The sequence below is a fragment of the Natrix helvetica genome, assembly GCF_964273705.1.
Source record: "Natrix helvetica genome assembly, chromosome: 2".
Classification (NCBI taxonomy): Eukaryota; Metazoa; Chordata; class Lepidosauria; order Squamata; family Natricidae; genus Natrix; species Natrix helvetica.
This window is the reverse complement of record NC_138552.1, coordinates 8590252-8609516: the sequence shown is the minus strand read 5'-3', so window position 1 is coordinate 8609516 and position 19265 is coordinate 8590252. Positions and strand designations below refer to the sequence as shown.

Genomic DNA, 19265 nt, shown 5'->3' with positions numbered 1-19265 from the left:
TGCAGCTCTTGGAGTCGATCACCGGGCCGAGATGCTTGATTCTGTATGTTGGAGTCAGGTGGCTCTTGTCGAGATTGACGGAAAACCTGCGGTATTGGAGAACACGGATGGTAATGTCAAGATCTCTCTGGGCCTGCCCCCTGGATGACGAGTGAATGAGAATGTCACCAGGTAGCATTCGAGGCGCACCGGAAGACATCGGAGATGCGCTGCGATGGCTGCCAGGAGCTTGGTAAATGTCCTTGGGGCCAACGAGAGACCGAAGGGAAGGGCCCTGTATTGATAGTGCTGGTTGGCAAACTGGAACCTCAGGAACTTGCGATGCGCTGGATGGATGGGAACATGCAGGTACGCCTCCTTCAAGTCGATGGAAGTTAGGAGGTCGTCCTGCCTGATGAAAACCAGTATGGTTTGAAGTGACTGCATCTTGAAGCATTTGTACGCTAGATGGATGTTGAGTTTCTTGAGGTCCAGTATTGCCCTTAACCCCCCTGAGGACTTTGGGACAAGGAAGAGAGTTGAGTAGAATCCCTTGCCCTCCTGACCCCTGGGGACCTTCTCGATGGCCGCTATCTCCAGTGAAGGTCCTATCTCCGCCCACATTAGCTGGCGCTTGTGGACAGACTTGGGAAAGGGGCAATGGACAAAGGTCTGTGGAGGGACCGAGAGGCATTCCAGGGTCAATCCGTGACGGAACGTATTCAGAATCCAAGCGTCCATCGTAGTCTCCTCCCACTGAGCGGCGTAGAGTTGGAGATGTCTGCCAATGGGAGGTGACCGTTGATGGTCAACTTCGACTTCTGAAAGGAACGGTTGGAATGCCCCCCTTGGAAGGACCTGCGGTTACCCTGTTGCCTGTTCTTGTCCCTGTAAGATGACCTGTCTTGTGCCCAATCCTGAGAGTGGGAGTATGACCGATTGAATCCCCCAGAGGAGGCTGGGGGGTCTGCGTTCTGAAAGGGCTGCCTATGGAAAAAGGACTGACCCTTGCGATCTGGTATTTTGGTGACCACTGGTAGGATTTTACGTTTATCCTTGGATTTGATTAAGACCGAATTGAAGGCCTCCCCAAAAAGCTTTCCCACTTTAAAGGGAGAAAAGAGCTTCCATTTCACCTTCATGTCCGCCCACCAGTGGCGGAGCCACAGCAGATGGCGCGAGGTCACATTGGAGGCAAGGGCTCTGGATGAAAATTTTGTGGCATTAAGTGAGGCGTCGACAGAATATTCAACTGCCACTATGATTTTATTCACGTCCTGGCATGTTCTGGTGTCATCTGCTTGTAGGCTAGACAGCAGCTTGCGAAACCAAAAGAGCGCTGCCCTGCTAAAGTAGGAAGAAGATGCCCTCATGGACTATGCGGTGACCAGGTGAGTTTTATGAGAGGCCTTCTCCACCCTCTTATCCTCAGCCTTGAGACCTTCTAGCAGGTCGGCTGGAAGTGTTGAATTGGAAGTTAAGGTCACAATGGGATCATCTACTTGAGGGAGCTTTAAGTAATCCTCAATGCTACTCTCCATGGTCTATAGCTTTTTATCTACCCCACTGGGATTGGCCATAGAACCCAGCTGGGCCCATTGGCGCTGGATAACATCCAGGAACTGCTGGAGGGCTGGAACCAGATCCTGGGGAGGAGTGGACTCCTTGAAGAGTCCCGCACCCGGATCCTGGGGCCCAACTGCATCCTTATTGCCCTGTTCAGTGGAGAACTTGTCCCCCTGAGCTGGGAAACCCATTTGGGTGGCAGGGGCCCTGGCCTTGGTAAGGATAGCTCTAAACATTGAGGGCTTGAATAAGCCTGAGAAGGCGGGCGTATCGGGGAGAGGATTTTTGTCCTCTGATAGATCAGGAGCATCCTGCTCAACTTCCTCCACCTTGGACACCTCACTGACTCCCAAAGGGGTCGGGGAGAAGGCTCTAGCCGGTGGGTTTATTTATTTATTTATTTAAACTTATTAGTCGCCCCCTCTCCCCACAGGGACTCGGGGCGACGTACACAAGCAACAGTCAGCACAGTGTCGTACAGAGGAGGTAAAAAATAAATAAATAATTACAATACTGAAAAAGGTTAAAACCCCAATAACATTAATAGTTTAAAAACTAAAATTAACAATTAAATATGACCTGGGGTGGAAAAGTTGTCGAGTTATGCCAGGCCAGCTAGCCGAAACAGGTGGGTCTTCAGTTTACTGCGGAAGGAGCGGAGATCGGTTGTTGTTCTGATGTCTGGGGGGAGGTCGTTCCAAAGGGTAGGGCCCGCCACAGAGAAGGACCTACTCCTGGGCACCGCCCTCTGACAATCTCTAGAGGACGGCACCCGGAGGAGACGCTCTCTGTGTGAGCGAATGGGCCGCAGGAATGTATGGGGCAGGACACGATCCCACAGGTAACTAGGCCCTATGCCATGGAGCGCTTTGAAGATGGTAACTAACACCTTGAAGCGCACCCGGTAGGCCACAGGAAGCCAGTGCAGCTCGCGCAAGAGCGGTGTTATATGGGAGAACCTCGATCTCCCCATAATTACCCGCGCGGCTGCATTCTGGACCAACTGCAGTCTCCGGGTGCACCTCAAGGGGAGCCCCATGTAGAGAGCATTACAGTAGTCCAGGCGAGACGTCACCAGCGCATGGGTGACTGTGCGTAGGGCGTCCCGGTCCAATAGGGGGCGCAATTGGCGCACCAGGCGAACCTGGTGGAACGCCCCCCTTGCCACGGCCGCCACATGGTCATCCATGGACAGCCGGGCATCAAGGAGGACGCCCAAATTGCGCGCCCGCTCCACCGGGGCAAGTTGCACGCCCCCGATGGCCAGAGATGGAATGTGCTGGTTGTACCGGGGTGCCGGAAGCCACAGCCACTCTGTCTTGGAGGGGTTGAGCCTGAGCCTGTTGTCACCCATCCAGACCCGCACGGCTTCCAGACAGCGGGACATCACTTCAACAGCCTCGTTGGGGTGGTTTGGGGTGGAAATATACAGCTGAGTGTCATCAGCGTACAGATGATATCTCACCCCAAAACCACGGATGATCTCGCCCAGCGGTTTCATATATGTGTTGAACAGGAGAGGTGAGAGGATCGACCCCTGTGGGACCCCACAAGTAAGGGGCCTCGGGGTCGACCTCTGCTCCCCTGTCAACACACATTGCGTCCGGCCAGAGAGGTAGGAGCGGAACCACCGCAATACGGTGCCCCCGATCCCCAACCCCTCCAGACGGCGCAATAGGATACCATGGTCGATGGTATCGAAAGCCGCCAAGAGGTCTAATAGGACAAGGATGGAGGAACAACCCCCATCCTTTGCCCTCCAGAGATCATCCACCAACGCGACCAAGGCTGTCTCCGTGCTGTGACCGGGCCGGAAGCCGGACTGGCGCGGGTCTAGATAATCATCTTCCTCCAGGTGACGCGGGAACTGCTGAGCCACCACACTCTGAACAACCTTCGCTAAAAAAGGAAGGTTGGAGACCGGACGATAATTTGCTAGCTCCATTGGGTCCAGAGAAGGCTTCTTGAGCAGGGGTCTCACCACCGCCTCTTTCAAGGCGGTTGGTAAAAGGCCCTCACCCAACGAAGCGTTCACCAGTCCCAGTAGCCAGCCTCGTGAACCCTCCCAGGAAGCCAGTACCAACCAGGAGGGACACGGGTCCAGTAAACATGTGGTGGCTCGCAGTCGCCCGCGCAACCTGTCCAAATTTTCGGTGACAACAGGGTCAAACTCCTCCCAGCGTGGAATCTCAAGACTAGCCTCGGACGCCCCCTCTGGAGTACTGGAGTGGGTCCACCCCCTCCGGATCTGATCAATTTTATCCTGCAGGTATTCCCCAAACTCCTCTGCCCTGCCCTGCAATGGGGGGGTCCCGCTGTCCCTGCGACAGCAGGGAGCGGGTCACCCGAAACAGGGCGGCAGGGCGGTTCTCTGCGGACGCTATAAGGGTGGCACAATATTGACGTTTGGCCACCCTTATTGCCACAAGGTAGGTCCTTAAGTAGGCTCTTACCTGTGTTCGATCGGATTCGGAGCGGGAGGATCTCCACTTGTTCTCTAGGCGTCTCCTGTGGCGTTTCATCGCCCTTAGCTCCCCGTTAAACCAGGGGGCCCGGGTCGATCGTTGCCATCGGAGAGGCCGCAAAGGCGCAACCCAGTCCAAGGCTCCGGCGGCCGCACTGTTCCACGCGGCCACCAGGTCCTCTGCCCGGGAGCGGGACAGGTCTGCAGGAGGTGGCCCAAGCTCCGCCTGGAACCTATCTGGTTCCATCAGACGCCTGGGGCGGAACCATCTGGGACCGTCTGGTTCCGCCTCCCCGCGGCAGGGAGTAGCGCCAGGGAAGTCCAGTTGGAGAAGTGAGTGATCTGACCATGACAGGGGCGTGATGACTAAATTCCCTCTTCCCAGATCACCCGACCACTGGTCGGAGACAAACACAAGATCCAGTATGTGGCCTCTTTCGTGTGTGGGGTCCCGAACTACTTGAGTCACATCCATGGCTGTCATGAAAGCCATGAATTCCCCGGCTGCCTCGGATGCCTCTCCCGTCGACGGCAGATTGAAATCCCCCATCACTAATAACTTGGGGGTCTCAACCGCCATCTCCGTGATCAGCTCGAGGAGTCCGGGCAGGGCCGTTGATGTATGGCGGGGAGCCAGGTATACTATCAACAGACCCAACTGACTCCCTGGGCCCCATTTCACGCCCAGAGACTCACAACCAGATGTCTGCGACACAGTGAATTATCTTGGAGCCAAATCTTCCCGGATGATTATCGCTACCCCACCACCCCTACCCTGGGCCCGTGGCTGATGGAATACCCGGTAACCTGGAGGGCACATTTCCCCGAGGGGCAACCCCCCCTCCGGGCCCAACCAGGTTTCCATTATTCCTGCGAGGTCCGGCTCCCCCTCAGAGATCAAGTCCCTGATGAGGGGGGCCTTGTTAACCACGGACCTCGCGTTACATAACATCAGCCTAAGGCCCAGGCTCTGCCGATCCTGTCCACCTAGACTGCGGGGGTTGGTACAAGCGACCGGGCGTGTCCAACAGCCCCGGTCTCCCAACCGACCATGCGTTCTTCTGGTGTCCTCGCGCCCGCCCCTCCCTATGACCGTCGCTATCGGAATCCCCTCTATAGGAATACTGTATCCTCTCGCCTCCCCCACTCCGCTTCCCTCCGTCCTGATCCCACCTGTTGACCTGGCTGTATCCATACCCCCAGGTTGAATAACCCTCCCCCCCTCCCTGGAACCCCTTAAAATTTTTTAAAAACATTTTGCTAAAAAAATCCTAATCCCCCGCTTCCTCCACCTCTCTGGGTTAATAAACCCTTCATCGAGGTGGGCCCTCACCAGGGCAGGGGGGCATATCTGCGAGAGGGGGGACCCTCGCAGTCGTAGAATGTCAGCCCTAGAATAAATTATGATGTTAATCAGTCCGTGAGTATGGCTATGGCAGGGTTTTCTTTGCAATAGGTCCAAGATGTAAATAAATGTAAAAAGGACAAGATGTAAATAGATGCAAAAGGTAACTAAAAGGAGAGAGGAAGCCTACATCGCCAAACCACAGTAGTCTAACAGTCCACCATCGAGGCCCAGAGGTAGTTCTTAAGGTGCTTCTTGAGTTCTTAAAGTGTGTAGAAACCACAAATCGCAAATCCATGGGGGTGGTGGGGGGGGCGGGGGGGAATGGGCGAAGTGCCAAGGCCAGTTTCCTGGCCTGTTGATCTTCTGGGGGTCGGCCAAACCTCCGCCGACCCCCCTGGCTTGCTTCTTCGATCCCCGCCCCCCCCCCCGGTCTCCTAAATAGGCAGCTCACTGCGGTCAGAGAGGTGGAAGAAAATATGGCGCCCAGTGTTCCAGCGCCATCTCCGCCGCTGCCGCCATCATCGCCATCGCCGGTCGGGCCCACATGCCGCCCCCGAACAAGATGTAATTCGTTCTCCTCCTCAGCGACTCACTCACTCCCCTCATGGAATCACTCCTCCGCTCCTCAGCTGTCTCGCCGCTGTCTCGCCGCCCTGGCAGCCACGCAAACCTCATCCTTCGCTCTTTCAGTTTTTCCAGTTTTTCGGCTGCCGCGGCCCAGCCCCACCATTCAGCGTTCAGCGTTCAGCGTTCTCGTCTCTTAGCCGCCATCCACAATCCTCAATCCTCGATCTCCTGTCCATCTGGCTGTCTGATTCTCCCGGGTCTCAGCTGTTCCCCCCGGGTCCCAGTTGTTCTCAGAGACAGCCAGGATTGCCACTGACCAGCTCTAGACCCCCCAGAATGACTGGTGGGGGCTGAAAGCGCCCACTATCCCTGCCAGGGAGCCCCATCATTCACGGAGCTCTAGGAAGGGCCGCCATTGCCCCAGAAGCTCCTCCTCCACCGGTCTTAGTCCCAGCAGTGTGAGCCCTGTTCGAGTTGTTGACCTGTCTAGGTAAATTGATCCCTAACTGTTGGATGCCATCTGCAATCCCCTGGGAAATCACACGTGCGACTACCTCCTGCATTTCCCGAGACAGCTGAGGCCCCTGGTCCTCATGAGGGCACAAGGCCCTGGGTCTGGCCTCAGGTGGAGGCAAGGATTCCTCCTCAATAATAGAGCAGGCCTCATTCATTGACTCCTCAGCTAGAGATGGACAGGGAGACCCAGGAGAAGGCCTAGAGGGATTGGGTGAAAAACTAAAGTCCTCTTCCCCTGCCAGGGATGGGGACCTATCCCGCTAGGAAGTGGGAAGGGAAGACCTGCAATCTCCTCCATGGGTGGAGAGGGATCCCTTGCAGGCCTCTGGGCTGATTGAGCTCTTTGGAATTGTTTTTCAAGGACCCTTTGGCGCCTCTCAGTCATCTTCTCTGCAGCCTTGGATGGCTTTTGGGGCTTGGGCTGCTTTCTCTTGGATGGGCCCCCGGCCCCCTCACTCTTAGCAGCAAGGTTGAGCCTGCTGCGCTTACTGGTGGTAGGTCCCGACTGGGAATTGGTTTCAACATCAGTAGAATTAGCCATGGTATCAGGCACAGAGGCAGAACTGGCTTGCTGAGCCGGAGAAACGAGGCTTTAGGACAGAAGATGGGAGCTGAAGACCCTCAGAAACAATCAATGTCCCAAGTGGTGAAGCAAAGGCAGGACAAAATGGCACCGGTCAGAATACGTCCAGGGTGCCAGCAGCTCCGTGCTAGATTTTAATACCAGGGGATGGCCAAGCAATAGACAAAATCCCTGCAGCCACCTAGTTGGAAGTCCTGGGGAGGGGGAGGCCTGTTTGTGTTGCTGCAATCACGGCAGCGCGAAAACCAGCCACGCTCCAAGCAGCCTGTTCCGCGCATCAGAAGTCAAAGACAGGCAATCCACACTTCGGACAGATGAGGAAACCTAACCTAACTATGCACAAAAATAATAAAGGTTACACTACACTGACTTGGAGAGTCCAACTTGCTGCTCAAGGACTGAAACTCCCCAAAATTCATCCTTTTAGGGTGACTGAGTTTTTTAAACTGAGCCTCTGAGGGGAGAAAGAGGCGTGGCTACACAAACTTTGAACTCAGTCTTTGGGCAGCAAGCTGAAGTTAACCCATGCTTGGACACTCCAAGCAGCGCCTAGGAGAAGAGGCGATTCAGCCCAGATATGTGTGAGAAAAAGAGGGTGAAGGCAGCCCCTCCCTAATAGTTCACAGGATACCCGTATATTGCAGATGCAGGTTAGTCTGGTAACATTTTCTCTATGGTATGAAACAATTAAAGAAAAACTCAGCTTGGAAGAATTTCCATGTGTCATTTCTTGTCGTTTAGAGTCTGACAGCTGTATTTTAAGAGACTGTGATAAATTATTAATGTTAAATATATTTGCTAGGGGTGAAAGGAAAAGTCGAATTTTTTTACTACTTCCTTTTGTGGGGGTGGGGGACTTTTTCTACACTTATCAATATTTTTTTCTTTCAATATATTTTTGTATCAGGTTTTTACATTAGTTTTAGTTAATATTATTCTTAGTCACTTTTCCCCAAAAACTCTTATTATGATTTTGGAGAAAAATGTTGAATGAGGCTTGAAAGGGTTTATGAGCAAAATAAGGGATGAGAAACCCTGATTTAGAAGATCCATTTTTGCTGGTCCCCTTCCAATAATCATAGCCGTTATCTGTTTTCCTTTTATCACTTTTTCCATTGCTACTAGCAGTCGAAAACTAATATGTTACGTCTACCCGACAATGGACAATCAGTTGGGCAATAGAGAAATGTTGAGGGCTTCACAGCTCACAAAAAGAATACAACATTCAGTTATTTAACCTGTGAGCTGCCAATACAAGTAGTCCTTGACTTACATCGATTGTTTGAAATTATGACAAAATTTGGCCACTTGGCAATTTAACCACCCTTACGACTGAGTGGGATATCAGAAAGGAAAGCATTTTTAATACTGGTACAGATGTTATTGTATTTGTATTAATATAATATATCATGGTTTATAACCATAATAAAAGGGAAAAATAGGAAAAAGGGAAGCATTCAAAACTCACTGAAACAGCATTTTAGCCTTTCGAATTGCATCACAAAAGTTCAGATTACTGAATAACAACATGGAGATTACTCAGTAACAACTCAGCTTTGTTTATGCTTTAAACTATAAACCTTTGCATTTTAATTACATTACCTGTATTAACTATTTCATAGGCTGTCAGTATTTCCAATACCACCATAAACTCTTCTGGGAAATATTAGACTATACACTTAATCGAGAAATTAAAAAACACCCCCAAAACCTCTTGGTTGTTTTCTTGGCTGCGGGAATTTTTTGGAAATAATCCACACGACTCTTTTCCTGACTATATTTTTTAGCACTTATGCTTAATGAATTAGGCATGGATCTAATTTCATTAATTTCAGGCAGGATGTACATGTGTGCATGTTTCTTAATTAACTTAATAATAAAATTACCACTTCGCTTAATAATAAAACCAACAGAGTCTTGGTGCCACAGTGGTTACAATGCAATATTGCAGGGTAAGTCTGCTCACATTGCCAGGATTTTGATTCTTTTGATCCTGACCAGCTCAAGGTTGACTCACGCTTGGGTCGAAGATTGTTGGGGGCAATACACTGATTTTGTAAACCACTTAGAGAGGGTTGTAAAACACTGTGAAGGAGTATATAAGTCTAAATGCTATTGTTATTTCAGACACAACTCATCAAAGACAAACTATACTCTTTAGTTATAGGTTTTCTTTCATATTTCCTTGGATAACTCCATATCAAACACTGAACAAAAGATTCAAGCCATCATATCAAATGATGAATGCTAGCTAAGAAGAATGACATAATTTCTGAACCAACATGGAACTAATTACCTAATCTACCATAAAATGCCAGAAAGCCTTTTCAAAGTTTAGTCAAGAAAATGAACTGGATGTGTACAAACACACAGCTACAAGAATACATATAACATTCTGCACCAACTACGTACATCTCTCTTGCCTCTAAATGGTGTGTCAAACTGGCCTAAGTTTTAAAGGTTTTTTCACAATTTCACACAATTTTGATCTCCTAAATTTAACTTTTGAAATTATCTCCAACTACCTATGATGTCGACACCACATGTTTACTTAACACATACTGAAAACTAACATTCTAATAATTCAGAAACAAATGAAAAAGTGAGAATATAACATGAGGCAGAGGTCAAGCTAGAACTGATGCTATCAAAATAGTTGAGAAACAGTGCCTAATCAGTCAATCCATTGCTGATGATTTACAGAGGAAACTATAGATTACTCATTTTCCCCAGAATCTGTTACATTCATCTGACATCATTTAAATTTAATTTTATCAGCAGTACCCTTTTTGTGTGATGCCACCTGGTACTGACAGGAATAACAGCTTGCTTTCCAGACAAGGAATGCATGTTGCTCTGTTTCTACACAATGTTCTCAAAGTGAGGATTGGCTTGAGACCTTGCGGGCAGGCAGACTATTCCCAAATCACTCCCTTTCTGCGAGACAGAAATGTTTTGATCCTTAAAACATGGACAACTAAGATGGAAGCTAAGAAGGGGGTGGGAGGTGAACAAAGAAGAGTTACAAAATAAAATCTAAGTATCTAATAGATAGATAAAAATGCAAGAAATCTTAACAGGGAACATTCAAGTAGCACTTTATTCTAAGAAATAACAAAGAAGCCTAGCTGGAAACTACGTGTTAAGTTTAATTTCAGTTGCTGTGTGTGCCTAAATATTATTTTGTCTCTGATAATCATTTATTTTCTCTGTACAAATTGAGTAACTCCATGTTTATGTCATTCGGAATTTGTTTACAGTAGAGGTTTCTCTAGTTAGGAATGGTCAGCAAATTTGTGGTTTACCTGGAGCTTTATATTTTCCTATGGGAAATGCACATGCACCAAAGACAAATTCCTTGTTTGTCCAATCACACTTGGCCAATAAAGAATTCTATTCTATTTTAAAATTACAATCTGTGATTTGAAGTTTATTCCTCCAGTGCTCAATATTTTCCATATGACAACCCAGAGTTAAAATACATTATTTCATTTCTTTTTATTTTGTTTACCTCTTACTATAAGACTGGTCTGTCTCCCAAAGAGGCGAATAAGAAGAGCTAGTATCCCTAGCTGCGCACTTCAACACTCCCAACAACTATAGCGCCAGGAGGTGCACACTGTAGAATTTCTACCATTTTTGTTCTCTTTACTTTTTAGTCTGCCAGAACAGCACCGTTGGTTATGGGAGGGGGGGCATCATGTTGGGGCCATGGGGGACAATGCCAGGTGAGGCACCTATCTATAAAAGACAGACAATTACTTCCAGCAAGGCAGTGGGAGGCAGACACAGAATTTCTGTGAAGAGGTTTGTGACTTTCAACCTTTCTCCATATGGGTTTGGTCATGCTGCTAAGCGATTACCCCAAACTCAGTGGAAAAAAGAACCTTCCATAAGAAAAGTGTTGTTTGAACTTTGCTCAATGTTTTAAAACCTCTGACTGAAGCCTATATTGTGTGATTTCACCTGTGAATGACATATCAGGCCCTCATCCATGTTAAAAAGCATTTGAGGACTTCAGATTAACATACTGAAATATTGTAGTTATACAATACAGATCGTCCTCGACCCACAATTGAGCCCCACATTTCTGTTGCTAAGCGAGACATTTGGTAAGTAGATTTTATGACCTTTCTTGCCACAGTTGTTAAGTGAATCTGGCTTCCCCATTGACTTTGCTTGTCAGTAGTTCGCAAAAGGTGATCACATGACCCTGGGAGTGGTTGGTGGCTTGAGAGAGCTCTTTTCACCTTTTTGTTTTTAATTCTATTTTTTTCAAGAAAAATGGGTAGTGTACTTGATAAACAAACAAGCAGACAAAAAAATCAGGATTAGAATCAAGAGGTAGGTGTTTAAGTTATTTAAATGGTGAAATATTTAAGTTTCAAAAAACAAAGTATTACTATCCACATATTAATAAGCTCCTAAACTTTCCTTAATTGCCTTCTAAATTTTCCTAAATTTTAATATTTGTTCACTTCAGTAGCTAAAAAAGTATATATCTATTGTTCTATGATGTCCAAATTATACAGCCAATTTATATAAAAGAACAAAAATATAATCCATTCTTATATTAAAAAATATAATAATCATTAAGAAAGTTCAATTCAGTTCTGCGTGTATCTATGTATTTCACACAGATTTCATATCTAGAGAGCTTTTACACATAGTCATCATCAAATGAACTCCACCCGCGGAAATATTGCTCAAGTTTATTTTTCAGTCATTCTTGAAAAAAATCTACTGAGATCTTCTGAGATATAAAACTATTGTATACTGTACCATAGACATTAAAAAGTATCACATAATTGAGGATATGCAACTGAAAATATCTGAATGTAGGCTAGAGTCAAACTGAAACTTATGATAATTTTATTTGGTTTCTTATAGCTGCTCAACTCCAATGGACTCTGTGCAGAATAGCAGTTTGTTCAAACCAAATTATTACTAAATTTAAATTTTATAAAAATAATCTTAATTTTTCTTTAATATTTCATATGTCTCAAAAAAAATCCAGAGCACAATTATATGCCTGAATAATCATTCAAACACTGAATAAGCAGTAAAATCTAGCGATAGAGAGGTTATTGAATTTAAATACCTTTCACTCTAGGATTTCAAGGCAAAACATTCTGTTCTGTATAGCATGCAACCGTTTTATTCTGTGCAATGTTAGGCTGAGATCGCAATCACCCACCGAGTTTCTATGAATGCTAAACTTGAACCTGCGTTGTCCCCAGCCATGGGCTGCTGCATGATTGCGCGGGTTCGGGCAAACATTTAGCTCTGATCGCAGGCTGGGCACACTTTTTGGCTCATTGGCGTGCCCAGCTGTGATCCGCGCCACCCCTGCTGTACTCACCGACGGATGCGCTCACAACCAGCGAACCCATTGTCAAAGTAAGTGCAGCCCACCTCTAGTTGTCCCAATCTAGTGCTTTTACCACTTTAACACTCTGACTCTCATTAATACAGGTTGCTTATGGTTGTCAATCCTAAACAAGAAAAATGAAAAGTCCAGGGAGTTTGCCTTTGTTGTCTAAATTGCTGTAACTTTGGCTACAATTCTCTAACTTCCCAAAAACATCAATTTCTAAGCCACTGATTTATTGCACTGGATGCAATAAAAAGAGCTGAGACTAGTAAGCAAAATCCACCCATATGTATCACCAATATATAGGGTGTTTTATGTTCAAACATGGCCCCGTCCACATTCTCTGTGGGAGAATAGGATTGATAGAAATAACTGTGACTGATTCAAGTTACTGTTGGGTTTGAAGTCCTCAAAAGGTGCAGGGGTCAACATTCTCATCCCTTCTATTTAATACTTACATAAAGTTTCTTGGGGAAGTAATTTTTCAAGTCAAGTATTATCAGTATATGGATAACACCCAGTAGTTCTCTGGCTAGTGAAGGTCTTGTCTCACTGTTTGGGGCCTGCTGAAGTCTGGGTAGGGACACATAGATTCAAACGCAAACCCTAGGAAGATTGAGTGACTATGACTATGTCAAACTCTTGCGTTTGGGATCTTCATCCTTAAATAGGCTGCATTTCCCCTTTGGGTCTAATGTGTGATCTGATGGTCTTCCTAAATGCTTAGCACCTGCTTGAGGGGAAGGCGTTTGTGAAACAGCTTGTGCCCAGGAAAACTGTTGCACAAACCCCACTTCTGCACCAATCATGCCTGGACTGTGAGACCTTCCTTGCAGTTACTCATGCACTGGTCACATGAGTGAACCACTGCAATGGGGTCTACACCGCTCCTGAAGACCATTTAAAAGCCATAACTGGCCCAGAATGAAGCAACACACGTAGCAACAGGCAAATCTAGCTGTGCCCATGAAACATGTTTTGTGAGCTGCACTGGTTGCTAATAAGCTTTCAGGAACAATTCAAGGGGATAGCTAATACCTATAAAGCCCTACACAGTGTAACTGACAGACTCTGTCTCACATAAGATTTACAATCAGAGTTGGCATACTTTAGATCCTATCAACTAAGCAATGTCCTCTAATGCAGGGTGACTATGCTTTTTAAATATTATATTAGTCATTTTTTTTGTTTTTAATTTTGTAAAGCTGCTTATGGGTGTTTATGAAATTGGGAGGCCTAGAAATTGGATGAATGAATAATTACAATCATATTCCATTCAATCAACATGCGTATAAGAGATTTTAAAAATTTCCAGCAGGCTTCCCCCTGTATTAAATTTGATAAAGCTAAAGACATAACAAACAAACATTACTACTTAAGCAAACTAATGGGCTACTAAACATCAACAACCTTTTCACCTAAAATTGAGCTTAGTATGTACTGAAAATTGGTGTCAATTCAGCAGATATAATAAACCATTAACAAAATCATGACTATGATTTCACTGCTTGAAATAAAGCTTTGCTGAACAATGTCTCACATCCCAGAAATTCAATGCTGCGATATTTATCATTTGCTATCACTAATACAGCCAAGGAATTCTTTACTTGAAGTTGAATTTCATTTACATCTCTGGCTTATCTTCTCACCTTTGTTTCTAGCAGGAATAGATAGAATATTCAAAGCATGACATGGAGATAACTATACAACACAAAATATAACATCTAGTATATTTTCAACCCTTTTAGTAGGAAAACAAGGATCAGCACAAAGCATTGTGGGATATAATTAAATCCAATTTAGTGTAGTTTTCAACAAAAACAGGAAGGATAAAACACAGCAACCACTGCTGTTAATCAGGTAGGATTTAGGGAAAATATTACTTCTTCCCAATCTTAAATCTTCACTGCTGGATTGGATTACAACACTCTTGTAAGGAGTCTATGTAAATTCTCAGTCATCCAGGTCATGGTTGTCCCAAAGATGCTTTTTTCCCCAAGAGGCAAAAAAAGTCCAGTTGCCTCTTGGGGGGAAAATCACCTTTGGGACACCCTTGTAAGGACCTTAATCTCCTGAAGATTCATGGAAAATATCTAGAGGAAGTTCATCTCAAAACTGTAGTTAAAAAAATACCAAGCATGAGATGGAAAATATTCAACAAAAGCCAGAAATACATCCTTGCCTCTGGAATTAAGATAACAGGCAGTTTAAGTCTTTCCTTGTTCCTTGTAAAAGGAAGAGGGAAGGAATTGTTTCTGCAGGTTCAACATATTTCATATATTGAAACGATATAGGGCCTCCTTGCTTGAGCAGGAGGGCTGGACTAGAAGACCACCAAGGTCCCTTCCAAATCTATTCGGATTACAAAAAATACACAGTGGAATAACGAGATCTAATGCAGCTTCGGTTTGATAAGATAGGATAGTTGGAAGCGACCTTGAAGGTCTTCTAGTTCAACCCCCTGCTTAGGAAGGAAACTCTATACCATTTCAGACAAATGGTTGTCCAATCTCTTCTTAAAAACTTCCAGTGTTGGAACATTCACAACCTCTGGAGGCAAGTTCTTTCACTGATTGATTGTTCTAACTGTCAGGAAATTTCTCCTTAGTTCTAGGTTGCTTCTCTCCTTGATTAGTTTCCACCCATTGCTTCTTGTTCTTCCCTCAGGTGCCTTGGAAACTCCCTCTTCTTTGTGGCAACCCCTGAGATACTGGAAGACTGCTATCATGTCACCCCTAGTCCTTCTAGACATACCCAGTTCCTGCAACTGTTCTTCATATGTTTTAGCCTCCAGTCCCCTAATCCTCTTTGTTGCTCTTCTCTGCACTCTTTCTAGAGTCTCCACATCTTTTCTACATCGTGGTGACCAAAACTGAATGCAGTATTCCAAGTGTGGCCTTACCAAGGCATTATAAAGTGGTATTAACACTTCACGTGATCTTGATTCTCTCCCTCTATTTATGCAGCCTAGAACTGTGTTGGCTTTTTTGGCAGCTGCTGCACGCGGCTGGCTCATATTTAAATGGTTGTCCACTAGAACTCCAAGATCCCATTCACAGTCACTGCTATTGTGGGGTTCAATCTCAGCCCCACACACACTTTCAAACCTGGGTAACGGTGGTGGGGTGGAGGGTGTCTCATACTAACCCTAATTGGACCACACGAACCCTTCGCACGACACGCTCACCCCTTCATAAACTAACCATGGTTTAGGGGCCCTTATCCCCGTTTTCCGGTAGGCCCAAAGGGCAGGCCGAGTTGCTCTCGCGGCCTAAGATGGTGCGGTCCGAATTAAAGGCTCTGAGGGAGGGAGAAGAGCAAGGAAAGTCCGGGGAGGGTGGTGGTGGGGTCTCTTTCAAGAAGCCCGCTCTGCCTGTGACTCGAGGGTGGCCGAGCGAGGCGACCAAAGGGAAGCGGCCCCTCAGTCCCCTCCAAATACCCAGGGAGTGGTTTGGGCGCTCGGCCTTGGTAGGCCGAGACGCTCCGTGAGGCTGAAAGGACTAGAAAAGGGGAGGGGGCGTCACTCACCAGAGTTGTTGCCGCCGCCGCCGCGGCCTCTGAGGCTCTTCCCGGCCTGAGGCCCCGCGGGAAGGGCCAGCTGGAGCATGAGGGGCCGGGGCTCCTCCTCTCCCCCGCTCTCCGTTCCTCCTTCTGGCGTGGCCGGTGCCGCTTCTTCGGCCCGGGCAGGAGGGAACGAAAAGAAGAAGCCGGAGGAAGGGAGGAAAAAAATGTCACCTCAGAAGGGAGGCCGCTGGGATCGCCTCAGCTCGAGCCTTCCGACATCACTTCCGGCAGCAACCAGCGGCGCCGCCTGACACAGGAAGTACGCCAGGGGAGGAAAGCGCTGCGCGGCCGGAAAGAACGGCTGAGGGCGTGACGCGGCGTCCTGTGGCTGCGCCACCTGGCGGCTCCCGGCCACTCCTGTAACGGCGGAAGGCAATTGGGCGGGAAAGCGAGGGGAAAAGGGGCGACGCCTTTGCTGTGCTTTCAACGGTCGCGGGGTTCGAAAGGCGGCGCGCGGACTATTCGGGCATCAACAGGCTGCGCGTGCGCGCAAGAAAGGAAGGGAGGCAAGCAGGATTAACCCTTTCTTTCCTAGTCTTGTTTGTTTTTTTGCTTGACCCGGATTTAGGGGTTATGTGAATAAGGCTGCTAGCCGTGCGACCACTTTGCAAAAAGGGTTTACTACCAAAAGTAGTTTACTACTATTTAACGGAGAGAAATCTTGCATGCAGAACCAATGCAAGATATTGATCAGCTGTAATGTATTTTTTCCTGTTGCTTGGCTCCAGTCAACATGGCAGCACTACAATTCCCACGTACCTAGGACCAGGCAACGTGGCAGCGTTACAATTCCCTTGCACCCAGGGACCAGTCTACATGGCAGCGCTACAATTTCCACACATCTCAGACCATTCTATACGGCAGCGCTACAATTCCCACAGACCCCTGACCAGTCTATACGGCAGCGCTACAATTCCCACACACCCCTGACCAGTCTATATGGCAGTGCTATAATTCCCACGTACCCAGGACCAATCTACATGGCAGCAGTAAAATTCCCACAGACCCCTGACCAGTCTATATGGCAGTGCTACAATTCCCACACACCTCGGTCCATTCTATATGGCAGCGCTACAATTCCCACACACCCCTGACCAGTCTATAGAGCAGCGCTACAATTCCCACACACCCCTGACCAGTCTATACGGCAGCACTACAATTCCCACACACCCCTGACCAGTCCATATGGCAGCGCTGCAATTCCCACACAGCCCTGACCAGTCCATATGGCAGCGCTGCAATTCCCACACAGCCCTGACCAGTCCATATGGTAGCGCTGCAATTCCCACATACCCCTGACCAGTCTATATAGCAGCGTTACAATTCCCACACACCCCTGACCAGTCTATATGGCAGCGCTACAATTCCCACACAGCCCTGACCAGTCCATATGGCAGCGCTGCAATTCCCACACACCCCTGACCAGTCTATATAGCAGCACTACAATTCCCACACACCCCTGACCAGTCTATACGGCAGCGCTGCAATTCACACACACCCCTGACCAGTCTATATGGCAGCGCTACAATTCCCACACACCCCTGACCAGTCTATACGGCAGCGCTACAATTCCCCCACACCCCTGACCAGTCCATATGGCAGCGCTGCAATTCCCACACACCCCTGACCAGTCTATACGGCAGCGCTACAATTCCCACACACCCCTGACCAGTCCATATGGTAGCGCTGCAATTCCCACACACCCCTGACCAGTCTATACGGCAGCGCTACAATCCCACACAACCCTGACCAGTCTATATAGCAGTGCTACCATTCCCACACACCCCTGACCAGTCTATACGGCAGCGCTACAATCCCACACAACCCTGACCAGTCTATATGGCAGCACTACAATTCCCACGCACCCAGGACCAATCTACATGGCAGCAGTGCAATTCCCACGCACCCAGGACCAATCTACATGGCAGCAGTGCAATTCCCATGCCCCTCGGACCAGTCTATATGGCAGCACTACAATTCCCACGCACCCAGGACCAATCTACATGGCAGCAGTGCAATTCCCATGCCCCTCGGACCAGTCTATATGGCAGCACTACAATTGCCACGCACCCAGGACCAATCTACATGGCAGCAGTGCAATTCCCATGCCCCTCGGACCAGTCTATATGGCAGCACTACAATTCCCACGCACCCAGGACCAATCTACATGGCAGCAGTGCAATTCCCATGCCCCTCGGACCAGTTTATATGGCAGTGCACTTGCTTCTTGAAAAAAATATCTTTGGGACAACCGTGACCTGGATAGCCTTGAATCTCCATAGACGTGAAGCCCACTGGTTTACCCAGCTCATCCAAGTGGGTCAAGATGCCTGCGTCTAGGTCAGTGTTTCCCAAACTTGGTCATCTGAAGGTGCGTGGACTTCAACTCCCAGAATCCCCTAGCCAGCGAGTTGAAGTCCACCCATCCTCAGTTGGGCCAAGGTTAAGAAGCACTGATCTAGGTGGTGGTAGCTTTGGTCATATGGCCCTTTTGTAATGCTTATCCCTTGAGATTCCCTTCAACTCAACTCCATGCTTTGTCCTTGGTCCAGCTATCTCTGCTTCTGAATCTACATAGCAATAGCACTTAGACTTATATGCTGCTTCACGGGGATTTACAGCCACCTCTAAGTGGTTTACAGAGTCAGCCTATTGGCCCCAACAATCTGGGTCCTTGTTTTACCCACCACGGAAGGCTGGAAGACTGAGTCAACCTTAAGCCTGGTGAGATTTGAACTGGCTAACTGCAGGCAGCCGGCAGGCAGCAGAAGTAGCCTGCAGTACTCCACTCTAACCACTGCGCCACCAAGGCTCATAACTACTACATACTAGTTGGAAGTTCTGGAGCCACTGATAGGAGCACCTAAACTAATTATCTTGTGCTGAAGGAAATTACAGAAAATATTACTTTTAACACCACTCTTCAATCCACTTTATAGCATCCTTATCTGATTAACCAGCAGAGGGTTGTTCTAAAGAGGATGGAATTAGTTTCCCGTGATCTTAAAATGAAGTCAGTACAGGTAGTCCTCATTTAGCGATTACAACTAGGAACAACACCTTGGTTGTTAGAGAGAATGGTCGTTAAGTGAAACCGCACCTGTGTTGATCGCCCGACTTCATTTTTTTCTTTACAGGTCTATGAAAGTCGTAAATGTGAGGATTGGTGGCCAAGTTACTTTCTCATTACCATCGTAAGTGCGAAGGATCGCTGTATGAGGCAGTCGCTAAATGAGGACTATCTGTACTATGGAAACATGAATCTGACAATTTGAGAGTGGAATGAACAGCAGTGGCCACTGTC

General features: G+C 47.5%; 1 protein-coding gene across 4 annotated transcripts in view; it reads right to left on the bottom strand.

Annotated features, from left to right (window-relative positions):
• The window catches only part of ARK2N (arkadia (RNF111) N-terminal like PKA signaling regulator 2N), a 78936-nt gene extending 62599 nt beyond the window's left edge, over positions 1–16337 (bottom strand). The window contains exon 1 of one of the 4 annotated variants that reach the window (XM_081942558.1): positions 15926–16337. The gene's annotated coding sequence lies outside the window, so the exon portion shown is untranslated. The remainder of the gene's footprint in view (positions 1–15925) is intronic. The other 3 variants (XM_081942560.1, XM_081942559.1, XM_081942561.1) reach the window with 3 other exon arrangements.
• Positions 16338–19265: the final 2928 nt, after the last annotated feature.